At 40.8% G+C, this 13,292-nt stretch overlaps 1 pseudogene; it reads left to right on the top strand.

The window, feature by feature from the left end:
- Positions 1 to 12,629: 12,629 nt before the first annotated feature.
- On the top strand, positions 12,630 to 12,748 carry LOC122792598 (annotated as a pseudogene).
- The last annotated feature ends 544 nt before the right edge of the window (positions 12,749 to 13,292 follow it).

The following is a 13,292-nucleotide window of genomic DNA, read 5'->3' on the forward strand; positions in this document are numbered from 1 at the left end:
AATCTCTTCCTAGGAGCCTCCTCAGTGGGGGCTTCTGGAGAGGTCTCAGAAGAGCAGGGCCTACCCTGTGGGGCTACCTGGGTCTCTGGGTCTCTATGCTTAACCTGGATGATGGAAGCAGAAGCAGACATAGGTGCTTTAGGGAATGAAGAAGCAAGGCCTGAAGTCGAGGATGTCTTGCGAGACAAAGCTCTCCTCATGGCATCAAAGGCACTACTGCTCCAATGAGAAGGAGTCAAAGAATCCAAGGGAACTGTCAACCCCCCCCCCACACCGAGGCAGTGAGCTTTGAGCCGGAGGTAAGAGCTGAGCCCATCTGAGCCAAAGCCCTGAGAGGGAGAGTCAGCACCAAGTTGGTTCGATTATCCTCTCCGGATCCGACTGAAGAGTGTCGGCTCCTAGAATCCCCAGTAGGCGCCAAGGATGTCATAGTGGATGGAGCCGAGGACACTGGAACAGGCCTCGATCTCAATGGCTCCACGATCAACAGGTCTGATTCTTCTGGCTCTGAAGTGCTGGTATGGCTCAGAGGAGGAGTAGACAAAGCAGGAGTAGTGGTCTCCATCTCTGAAGTCACTTGGGTCAGAGCTAACAACAATTTAGCAAGGCCTGGTGCCTGTAGAAGCTTCTGCACCAATCAATCCATATCGAAATCTGAAAAGCTGACAGAAGACCTAGATGAAAGAACAGATGTTGCCGACTGGACTAATGGTGACTGAGGCACTTCGGATACTGGCTCCAAGGCTGTGGGCCGGCTCCGAAAAGAGAGGACAGTCGGCTCCAAAACCTGTGGAGCCGATGTCTCATCAGAGTTTTTTTATTTTTTTGATTGTTTGGTGTCCTTAGATTCAACAGATGACTTGGAGGACTTAGAAGATTTGCTAGCAACATCCTGGTCACTCAATGCCTCTTGAAAAGGGTGTTTTAACAAACCCATCCATTAATTTCCTTTTCCTCTCTAACAGAACGCTGGAAGAAAAGGAATGGCAGATAACACAATATTCTTGCAAGTGGACAGCCCACAAACAATATACACAGGTAACATGTCCATTTGTGACTGACATTTTTTGATTACAGTCCAGACATTTTTTAAAACTGGACTTGGGATGTTTGTCCTTATCATCTGCCATGATACCACTCTGAACACACGCGGATCAAAACTTAGTGTGAAAATAGTAATAATAGGCTCTAAACACAGACACACACAGATGAGCCTGAGATAAAGTATCCAAAAAACTCTTATACTATAACTATAACCATAACTACTATGGAATATGCTATCTAAACACACACACACACACACACACACACACACACACACACACACACACACACACACACACACACACTGCCCAAAGTTAACTAGGCCAAAACAACAAGGCCAAATATTTAAAGAGTAAATATAGTAAATAAATATATTAACACACGAGAAGGGGGACTTCAAGGAAGCTATAAGAGCTAACTATCTAACTACCTATGTCAAACAATTACTAATGCTATATAAAAAGCTATAAATAGAAACATTTTTAAAGTTTATTGGCCAGAGCTTTCACTCCACGGCAAACTAGATCTGAGGTAATTCACAGTGCATCATGGGATAGGGGGCCTGGCCTCGAGCTACTGGAAGACCTCGAGCTTTGCATGTGGCCATACCAGAGCCAAGGGATCGGCTCCAAACCCATCAGTTAAGAATGAATGGCGAGTTTGAACAACTTCATATTGATTGTTATGGTGGTAGTTTGTCATGTGGCTTGCTGTGTTATATTTTAGAAGTTCTGAGAAGAGGAAGTGATAACAGACTGAATTAAATGTCTTTAAAATGCTAATAAATTATGATCCTAATACAACCCTTTGTCCATAAAATAGCAATTATTATTAGGAAGGGAAAGAAGGGCTGTAGTTGTGTTATGGTCACTACACAAACAATGCTGCTCAGCATATACTCACAGCAGCATTGAGAAGATGCTGCTGATGTTCTAAAGTAAATAATTTGGGAAGTAAAGAAGAGCAGGAAATACGTGCATATTCAATATCCATTAAAGTAGCCCTCAGTTTGGTAATGGAATTGTTATAGCTCCTGTTCACATAGTTGAACATTATATATGATCAGTGAAATGTTTAAATGTTAAGGAGGAAGAGACCAGCGGTAAAAGTGAAATGGGCTTTTAGGTTTCAGGGTAAAATGGTAAAGGCCATCTGTACCTGGACTTCCATGAATGGGAAGTATTAATAGTAGCTGGTTAGTCTTCTTTTGAGTAAGTGGCTCTAATGTGAACTATGAAGAGAAATTGCCTAGAAAGGATGAGTTGCAATTCCAAGTAGCTGAGAGTTTAAGATTGTGGGGAGAATATAGATGAGGGAAGTAGCCTTAGCAGACAGAGTCAACAGTAATTCTGGTTTGGATTTGCACTAGCTGGCTTTAAGTTTTTCAGCCATTATCATCAGTGCAGTGCAGTGAAACTAGACAGATTCTTTGAACATATACCCTTCCTGACCTGTTGCATTTATAATACTCATGAGGTCTGGACTGGCCAAAATAATGATTTGCTTTGAATTCTTCTTGTAGTTTTAGGGAAGAATGTATTTAGCATGGCTGGCATTTATTCAAAAGCTGTTCAAATTCAGTTAGTATTAGGTCAGACAGAGATGACAGTTGTAGAGAAAGTCAGGGGCGGCTCGTGCTATTGGACTGCCAGTCTGCAGCCATCCCATCTAGAAAAACAAAGAAAAAAAATCTGTGAAACAAAAAATCCACAGGACACTCAGACTGCCTTTATCAGCAGTCTGGATGCAGTGAAAGAGGTACCCAGCAACCTGTGCTGTAGGATACCCAAGAATCTGTGCGGTCGACAACCACACAGAACAGAGGAGCTCCAGACTGCTTCCCTTGCAGACAGGGCCAATGAGGAGTGAGCTGAGAGCTCTCGTGGGGATTTCATTGCGCAGGCATCATGCAGATGGATTCTGCTGGTCGCTGCTGGCTGGATTATGTGGCTTCGGACATGTTCTGTTGGTCGGTCACTGGCTGTGGATATGTTCTGTGCATAAAACAGGTAGGTGCTGCTTATTCTGAGTCTGCTCGCATTGTTAATAGCACAACAGGTAATATACTTGCTTTTGATGCAGAAGGTTGTGGGTTCTACTCCCAGAGTAGATAAATGCATTGCTGATACTGTACTGTGTTGTAAAGTGGGTGGATGCTGCAGTCCTTTTTGGCAAAGATACCTAGAGTAATAACTATGAACCTGTTATCAGTTTGCCATACAGTCCCTATTGCTATATTACTAGCTTATCATTTTTTTTTTATGCATGCAACATAGGCAATTTATTCCTCAAGGGCAACAGGCACTTTATTTGTAGATGAATAAACAATGACATATAAAGTTGTTTGCTAGCAGCAACTTCTTCATTGTTACAGATTTCTTTAATGTGGAATTATTTAAATGACTTTTACACTTCAGAGATTGTGCATATTTACTGATACTGGTGGAGTGTAGAAGGTTGAGTAGACTTTTATGATGGAAATTTTCTGAATTGGGTAGTTTTGTCATTGGTGCATGCATTTTGTTTCATTGTTTACTAATAGGTTCATAGGTTCATAGGTTTATACTAGGCTATCTGCCCTAAGGCATTTATAAGCCTAGCCCAAATTATTGTGGCTTACGCCACCCCTTATATGAAAAAATACTGTGCCCATTAGTTTGTTGTGCCTCTGTCCAGCAGTGACCCAGAGATGATTCCCGGGGTAAACCTACGATCTCCCATCCACAGGTCTAGATTTCTCTTGAACAGAGTCAGCGAGGTGCTCTGCCTCACATGGACCGGGATTTTATTCCACAGCATAGGGAGTCTCTGAGTGATAAATCTATCCCTCCAGCACGTCCTATTTATATCCGTGCTAAGGTTTAAGTCGCTTGCTCTAGTGGTTTTGGTGGATTTGGATTTTATGAGGTGGAGCATGTCCATTAATTACGGGTTGGACATGGCCTTGTATGTCAGGCTCATGTCACCTCTGAGCAGTCGATATGCGACTGAATAGAGCTGGAGTTTCTTCAATCTGGCAGCATATGACAGATTTTGGAGTCCCTTTATCCTTTTGGTGAGGAACTTTTGGGGTCTCTCCAATTGCTGCAGATGTCGGGTGAGATACATCCCGAATGGGGCATTGTACTCGATCATTGGTCTGATAAGTGAAGAGTACAGGGAACAATGACCTCACTAGATCTGGATGTGAATCCCTTCATGATCAGGTGGGCAATGTAGAAGGTCTTTCTAACCACTTTAGCAATGTGAGTGTCAAAGAAAGGCCACTGTCAACCTGGGTCCCCAGGTCCCTGATAACCTCTTCTGTGCTTAGTGGATTGCCACCTATATGGTAGCTTGGGGTTACCTTGTTTTTCCCGAAGGGTATGACTATACATTTTTGGCGTTTAACTTCAGGCCATGGCTCTGGCACCAGCTATCTGTTTCCGTGAGTCCCTTCTGAAGGATATCAGTGTCCGATGCACTTTCCACTATGGCGCCCAGTTTGCAGTCATCTGCAAACTTTGTCAGCCAAAGTCCTCCCATGTTGGCCTGTACTTCTGAGAAGTAGATGCCAAACAATAGGGGCCAAGGACCGAGCCCTGTGGGACACCACTTGTGACTGGCTTGGAGTCTGACACAGCGCCAGCAACTCTAACCCTGTGGGTTCTGTCCTTAAGCCAGTTTGCAACCCATCTTGTGACATATGGGTTTACATTTAAGCTGGTAAGTTTTTCTACAATACCCGAGTGGGGTATTGTGTCGAAAGCCTTTGCAAGGTCAAGGTAGGCTGTATGGACTGCCTTTCCCTCATCAATGGCCTTGGTGACTATTTCGAAGAAGTCGACCAAGTTCAAAAGGCATGATCTTCCCTTGACAAAGCCAAACTGGGTCGGGTCCAATGTCTGCACTTCCCCTATATCTTTGTTTATGAGCTCCATTATGATCCTCTCCATAGCTTTGCAGACTAGACTTGTTAAGCTTATGGGGCGGTAATTACCAGGGTCCGTGAGGCCACCTTTGTGGAGTGGGACCACAGTTGCCGTACGCCACTCCTTGGGCACGTATCCTGTGGTAAGGCTGAGATTAAACAGCTGCCTTATGTGCGGGTTTAATTCCTCATTTAGCTCATGTAGCACACAGCCGGGGACACCATCTGGTCCCATTGATGCTGTGTTTTTAGCTTTAGAGAGAGCAGCTTTCACCTGCGCATTTGAGATGTCCGGGAGGCTACACTCGGCTGGGATAGTTATCTCTCCTTTAGGGGGAGGGGGGGATGAAGTTTGCACTGAACCTGTCTGCCAGTATGTTGGCAATGTCTGTGGGTTCAGTGATTTTGTATCATTTTGGACTAATTCTGAGCATATCTGTGAGTTTCCACCCAGGTTCCTAACATAGCTGAAAAAGGCCTTATGATTGTCCTTTGAATCCATGGCAATTTTTCTCTCAAAATTGGCCTTAGTTGATTTTATGAGTGCTCGTATTTTTTACTAATAATGATCAGGGGTGACTTCCCTTTTATGGATTTTGTTCTATCATGTAATAGCTTTCTCCTCTTATTGTAAAGTTTGTTAATGGCTGGGGTCCACCAGACTGGACGTTTGCCCTTTGTGGAAAGAGTCTTGGTTTTATTTGGGATTGCCTGATCCATGCAGTCCTGGAGGTGTTCATAGAAGGCATTTGTAAGGGCTTCCAGCTTGGGTTGTGGTTTCCTCTGACTCAGGGGCCTTGAAGGATACCACACCAGTCTTGAGTAGTGTGAAGTTTGCTTTAGAGAAGTTCTTCACTATGGTCTTTTGTTTGGGGTGGGGCGGGATGTGGATTTCCAGTGAGATTAGTTTATGATCAGATCTCACCAATGAGGGATATACTTCGGTGTGGAGCATTTTGTCCCCATGTTTGTGACAATGAGATCTAGTATATTTTCTCCTCTCGTGGGAACAGTGACTAGCTGTTCCATGGCATTTGAATTTATGAACTCCAGGAACCGTTGGGCTAGAAAGTTAGGGCTTGAGTAATGTTCCCAGTCTATATTCGGGTAGTTGAAGTCACCCAATATGATGGTGTTTGGAGATACATTTATACCCTCCAGTGTCTTCAGGAAGGCTGTGTGGGGTTCCTGAGTTTGAGAGGGTGGCCTGTAGCATGCTACAATTTGTAGAGCAGTTTTGCCTATTGTTAGTTGCACCTGGATGGTTTCCGAAGCTTCATGCGTTGCCACCAACCTGGAGGTGTGAGTATCCTTTATGAATATGGATACACCCCCTCCTTTTGTGGAGTGGTCCGGGTTTTGGGGCCGGGACGCATGATATGAGGTAAAACCTAATAGTGCCGGGGTGCTCTCAGGAGCCTTGAACCAGGTTTCAGTTACAGCACAGACATCGATGTTCTCCATACTGAGAAGGGCCTCGAGTGCGTGCATTTTGAGATTTAGACTTCTGGCATTGAGCAGCATTACCCTCAATTTCTTCCCATTTTTGTTTTCTAGGGTGGTAGGTTTAGAATTTGAGCCTTGCCTAAAAAAGGCACTATGGGGGTGGCAAGAGCCTTAGCCAATATCCGGAATCCCAGGGGTGAAATTTATTGTTCAAAACAATAAATTTAAAATGCCCTCTAACAACTGTACTGTATTGTACAAGGAATACAATCTAATACAATCGGGAAGGTGTATCAAAGAGCATGTGTATGTTTTGTGTTCAAGGGGCCTATGATTTGAAAACAGCCCAAAGTTAATCTTTATCTGCTACTGGCAAAATGTATTTCCTTTGAATGTGGGTTTCAATGCTGTTTCAATGCATGTGAATTTCAAGGGCGGAGAAGTTTTAATGCTGTCTGTTTTCATTGTGAGACTGCATTGCTTTGTTTAGCAGATATCTATTTGGCTTTCTGCTGTAGAAATGCAAACTAAAACTTTCAAATGAAATCCAAATCATCGCAGAAGTAAAGCAGTATGCACATTACAGTGTTTATGGTAAATGGGGCAAAATAACCAAGAAATGGGACACTGGAATGGTTGCAGGGGGGAAGCTTCAATCGACCATGATTTTGAGAGGGGAAGGGCAGCAAACTCAGACAGCCCTGGTTGAACTATACCTCTCAGCTGTCCATATTTTTGCAGAATGAATAGATATTTGCTTCTTATTTTTGGTTTGTTCCTCATAAAATGTGTGGCTTTCTGGCAAATCATTTAGGAATGAAGTCACTAAATGACAGACATTGTGTTTTATGTCATAACCTTCAGAAAAATGCATGCTAAAGCAAGACCTGATATTCTATCAACTGTCTTAAGTTTATACAAGAGCAATTTTTAGTAGTTTGTATGTTCCCCCAATATATTTGGCCTTGTCCAGATTTCCTGCATTAACAGGTTGAGAGTTGCGTGCAGATAAAATTGCTTTATAGAATTAGGCATATCCAAACCTCTCAACTGTCCCCGATTTTGGCTCAAAATGTTGCTCTTCCCCTAATAATCCCTCTGCAAAATGGCAATTTTGGAAGAAAACATGGAGGGTTTACAATTAATAAATAACTGTAATAATCAGTTATAGATTACTTTTATTTCAGAAATGCATGTAGATTCTTTTATTTTGTCAGCTGCTCAAGTTAGCAGTACTAATATTAAAGGTGTCCCTTCTTTGACAGGTTCCCAGCTGTATTGTGTGGCTATTTTATATTTTTGCATCACATTTTTGGTCCATTTTTCATAAAATTGCATTTTTTTGGCAAATTAGTGGCAAAGACTGAAGTTAGAAAATAATGAAAGACATTTGAGTTTCAGATTTCTTACCTTTCAGAAAATTTTATAAGAGCAATATTTAAAAACTGTCCTTATTTTTGCGACTTTGTCCCACTTCTATGTATGGCTTTGTCCAAATTTTTTGCTCTGAGGTTGAGAGGTATGACAAATGTGTCAGGGCCATCGCAGTCAGCCAGAGACATTTCAAATTGTGACAAACTTGTTGCACCCCACTCCCCCATGTAGTGACTCTGGATGTGTCCAAGCAAGGCAAGGAGCAGTTACGCAGTGTAAATGTGCAGACTATTCCCCCCCATCCAAGGCAAACACAAGTACTGCAGTGGCTTTTCATCTGTCATTGATTTTGCAGAATGTTCTGGTTTCTGTCATTTTTATACTGTTGATATATGCTTATTATTATTCAGAAAGTGCCTTTTGCTCTGTGTTTAAGTAGCAGTGCTTTAATGACCATCAGGTAAGCTTGTCTGATATTGTAAGATGCAAGTAAGTTTTAATAAGCAGTATTGCCAACATTGAAAGCCTTTCTGTTGTTGCCATGCAGAGAATACTTACATAACTAGATAATGTATACACCTTGGGTATTTAAATGCATATGACAGTATTTGTAATAAAGGCCAAGATTAGATTATGTTAAGCTCATTACAGGCTTTACCTGCAAACTAAACAGAATGCCAATCTATCATGCATGGTCCATAACCTGTACAGTAATCCTTTAAGCAATATATGTTGAGCTTGTTTCTTGTTTGCTTTTCATTTTTTACTTTGATCATGTTTTTCCCATGAAACAAGTAGATAGTTGTCAGGCAGCAGGACTTTTTTGGATAAGAAACATTTTTACAAATGAGGGTATCACAGAGATTGCTACTTTCAGCATGTTACTTGGTACTTTAATAAAGATGAATATAAATTATAATTAGAACTGTAGTGCAAGGAGAAGTGATTTGAGTTAAGTGCTGCTTGTTTTTCTTATACTTGGTTTTGACTGGCATTCCAGTAATGTATTTAAAAAGTAATTTATTTTTTCATACCTCACATCCTTTTTGTTTCCATCTAGATATTAAGTAAGCTGTCAAGCAGCCAATGGATTGAAATATTTTTTTCTTCTACACTTCATTTTGTCTTGACTGGACTCCCGTAATGATGGTTTGGCACCCAGGGTAGCGTATTTAATTAAAGTTTTTGTGGTTTTGAGCATAGCTCCTCCCCTTTCTTGTTGGTCACACCCATTCCCATTGCCCCTATCCATTCAGCTGTCTCCTGCAGCCCCCCTTTGATTTGAAGTCACCAGCCGCTACTGGAGAAAGTGTGTAACATTTTTAATCAGAACTGTTCTTACTTTCACAAGTTCCAGCAGGTTTGCAGGCAGGAAATATTAACAAATATTAAATGCGCTTTCTTTTAAATAAAAATAAACAAAAAATTAAACAAGAAAAAGATAAAGGGAAAATGCAGTGCAGAGAGTGGCTCCATTATTTTCAGTTTTGTTTAGATAACATAAGTTTTGTAAGTCATCTCTAATCACACCCAGCTATTGCTTCACAGTGCATTTGTAGGACATAAAGCAGTCATTTAATCTTTTCAAAATGTAACTGTTTCTGTCTCCACTCAAGTATTCATTGTTTTCTGGCTACCAACCTAGTAGCACAAAAATCCTTTTCCTTTCGAAAGACGTCTTTTATTGGTAGGAGGTGGGAGCATAACGTGTATCCTCAGACTCAATATGGATCAACAAAGGGAACCACTCACTTGTAAATTTAGTTATTACTTATCCTCTTACAAAAGCTACCTCATTTTGATGCACCTCATAATCAAGTCCCTAGACTCCTTTCCTGTTGGCAGCCACAGTTCCTTCCATTTCTGTTTAATAGCTTTTGAAATGCATCATCCACAGTGCCAAAGTACATTTTCATGTTGAGATCCCCCCACCTCTATCTCATTCCCTTATCAGACAAAAGGGTTGGGGGAAACTACTCTAGGCTGACCAAATGTGAATAAATGTCTTTTGAACTTAGCCATGCCATTGTGTAGAGGGATATAACTCTATGGCCTAGTTGACATGGATTTGATTATTAGCACTGGTGACTGAGATGCACAAGGAGAAGAACATGTGTGCCTATTACAGGAGGAGGGGAAACACCTGCTGACTCCTTATGATGGATACTGGGGCCATGCAAAGGGGTCTATCCTCACATGGGAATAGGTGAGAGCGAGGGGCTGAATTGCTGTGGATGTGGTATAATACTCTTCATGTCCCCATTATGCAGCTTCCCATACATAAGTACAGGCATTCACAAGGAGAAATGAGGAGTTAGGGGATAAAAGGTGGAAAAACCCATGGCAGCAATACAGCACTGTGCTGGAAAACCTTAATCTCCTCAACAGCCCCAAGCATGACTCAGAGAAATTCAGGAATGTCAGGAGTGCTCTGTATGTCCAGAGGATAATAAGAAGCACCAAAGGCAGCCAATTGTCAGTACAGGAAGAACAAATTATCCTAAAAAGTCTATTGAACTTCTTCTTTTAAAAAATGAATCCCTCATCATTCCCAAAAGTCATCCAACCAATTATGTTTTGCATCTCTGTCTTACACCACATGTGAGAAGCTAAATCAGCTGTAAATATTTTTGCAAGTTATTCTTGCATATAAAAATATTTATAAAAGGACTTAAAAGTGAATACTATGTGTGCCCTACATTTATTTGCATATTTATGTACCTTACAGAAAAGATCATGATAGACATGAGAGAGTCTTAACTGAAGATTTCATTTTTTACATCCATATAGTACTCTACATTTATGTTTTAGCAGAAACCTTCACAAAGTACTTACTATCTTATTAGCTAGTACTGTCCCTGAGTCTAGCCTCTAATACCTAAGTCACCAATTCATGTCTGTCCTCTAATGGAATTGTTAGCCATCTAGATTCCGGTGTCATAGGGCACACTTAACAAATGCCCAACTCTAATTTAGTGACCTGACTTAAAATGAAAGCAAGACAAAATCATAACACTGGACCCAAGTGACTGATCTAACTCCAGCCATAAACTGCTTGCAGTATTTCAGTTTAGGGACTCTGGGAGCACCATCATCATGTTTCCTTATGTTCACCCATCAAAACCCTTGCATATGGGAAACTATGGTTCTAATCCCAAGCATCCTAAAACCATATCAATGAAGAATAAGGAAGAAATAATCAAAGGGAGGATAGCTTGCTGACCCATTGTGGGCCGGGGAAGTAACAAAATGTTTACTTATCGAATTTCCCCTTCAGTGCTCACAGCTTTTCAATGAACAGTACAATTATACTTTATCCAATAACATAAAGCTCGTGCATGTGCAATTCTGTAGTAAATAACATGATGTGGGATCCCTAAGCCTCCCAGGGCAACTAGGAGTCGATTTTATTTTCTATAGCGATTCTGGTTGTATATTCTCCTCATATGAACATCAAGGTCCTCCCTTTATGACCTCCTTATATGATTATCAAGGTAGCACTGTTCAAAGTTCCCATAAATCCTACTGAATGGTCCATTGGAATTGTTGTTTTTAACAATAAAACACATGCTAACATGTTTTACTAATGTTTAATTCCTCAGGGCTGGAACTAGGAGTTTGAGGTAAAATGCAGAAAGTAACAGTGCAAGTAGGCAGTCATACCTGGTGCTCCTGTTCATTAAAAAAGGTGTACAGAAGCCAAGTGACCACATTGACTCTGGCCATTGTTTAACTTTTTATAACATTTCATAACAACATTACTAATAACACAATTTTAGACAGTTTATTTTCATGATGTAAAATTGTGAGAGTGCTTGGGTAAAGCTGTTCTCATCCCAGCGGTACCAACAGCAAGCGTATTACAATTATTCTTGACAGTTACATGCAGAAGGAAGGGCAGTGAAATAATAAAAATAATGAGTAGTATAAGAATAGCACCACCTTGTTTCTTATGAGCATCATTACAAGATCAAAACCCTTCTACCTCTCAGAGACAAAACATGGCACGCCTGAAAGTCTGACCCTATTCCTTCTACCAAACAACACCACATCCTCCTCAGAAACCTGTCCAAACAAGCAACTGGATATCATAAGAGTCATTATATGAGAATGCATCAATCAAACCTTTTTCATTTCCATAAACAATTTTGGGCAGAAGTTAGCTAGTTAAAAGGTCCTAAAACTCCTCCCAATGGTAACTCTTCCTCCTCTTCTCTCTCATCCTCAGACTTTAGTACTCACTTTTCCACTATCCCATCCATCAGGTCACATACTTCACTCCCTCACCTCTCCCTTATATTCCTCTCTTCTACTTTAAAAAGATTGTAACCAAAGATATCATACCTTGGCAGATTGCCCGCTGGGCCTGAATGCAGTTGTACCACTTAAACCGATTTTAAAGGCAAGGTGCATATCCATATGTTGACAAGTGCACCAAGGAGTCTGTAGTTGGTCTACTAGCAAAGGAATGTGAAGTTTGCCTTAACCTCAAAGAAAATAATTTTCAATATAAGGATGTTGTATGGAAATAAGTGAAGTATTAAGCACTGAGGAGCAAAGAAAATCCATTCCTTGATGTTGGTAGTCTTTAAGTCCCTTTAGCAGTTGAAAGATTGTTCATGGCACAGAAAATCTGTGTTGAGATAAACACCTAGTGACTGCACACTTGTCTTTATGCAATGGTTTTGAATAATTATACCCCTTGGGAAGTTCTCACTAAGAGGAACTGATGACATCTATATGGGCCTTTGCCATTAATAATGGCAAAATAAACAATGGGATAGCAACATGAGTTAAAGGTACAAAAGTAGTTCTAGTTTGGTATGTTTCTATTTCACAAAGAAGCAGACTTCACTTGTACAGTCATACCACCTTGAATGCACCTGATCTTGTCTGGTTTCAGAAGCTAAGCAGGGTTGGGCTTGGTCAGTACTTGGATGGGTGACCGCCTCTGAATACCAGATGCTGAACCAGTAATGCCATGGAGTTTGCTCTTATCAGCACAAGAAGTCTAGTTCCACTTTATCTTTATGTCCTTTATTTTGCTTGACAGTTTGAACCAAGAGAAATTAATTAATGACTGTCTCAGCAATGGAATTAGGACTAATAGACTTTTTGTTAAGTTTCGTTTAAAAAGGACTGATGTTGTTTATATAAGCCCTAAGCAGTTATATAAACCCAAAGTATTTACTAGGGAAGAAAGAACTGAATTAACATCAAAATTGATTAGTGTTGACAAGGCTGCCTTAGCCTGGTATGTGCTATTTCTTCAAGGAAATTGTCTTTATCTGGCAACTTGGAAGTGTGTTTCCTTCAAGGTCTCTGATTAACTGTGAACTCATTGTTTTGAAAAAAAAAAGGTGTTGGCTTACCTTCAGCCACATAACTGGTGTTTCATTCATTTATCTTAGCCCTGTGGAACCTGATTCTTTATGATCTGAGGAAGGCTTTTAGCCGAAAGCGCTTATCATATACAAATCAACAAGGGCTTTGTTTTATTGCTTTACATCTCATTTTA

This window comes from Protopterus annectens, chromosome 1.part2, assembly GCF_019279795.1.
Source record: "Protopterus annectens isolate FY-2018-M chromosome 1.part2, PAN1.0, whole genome shotgun sequence".
In the NCBI taxonomy this organism is placed as follows: Eukaryota; Metazoa; Chordata; order Ceratodontiformes; family Protopteridae; genus Protopterus; species Protopterus annectens.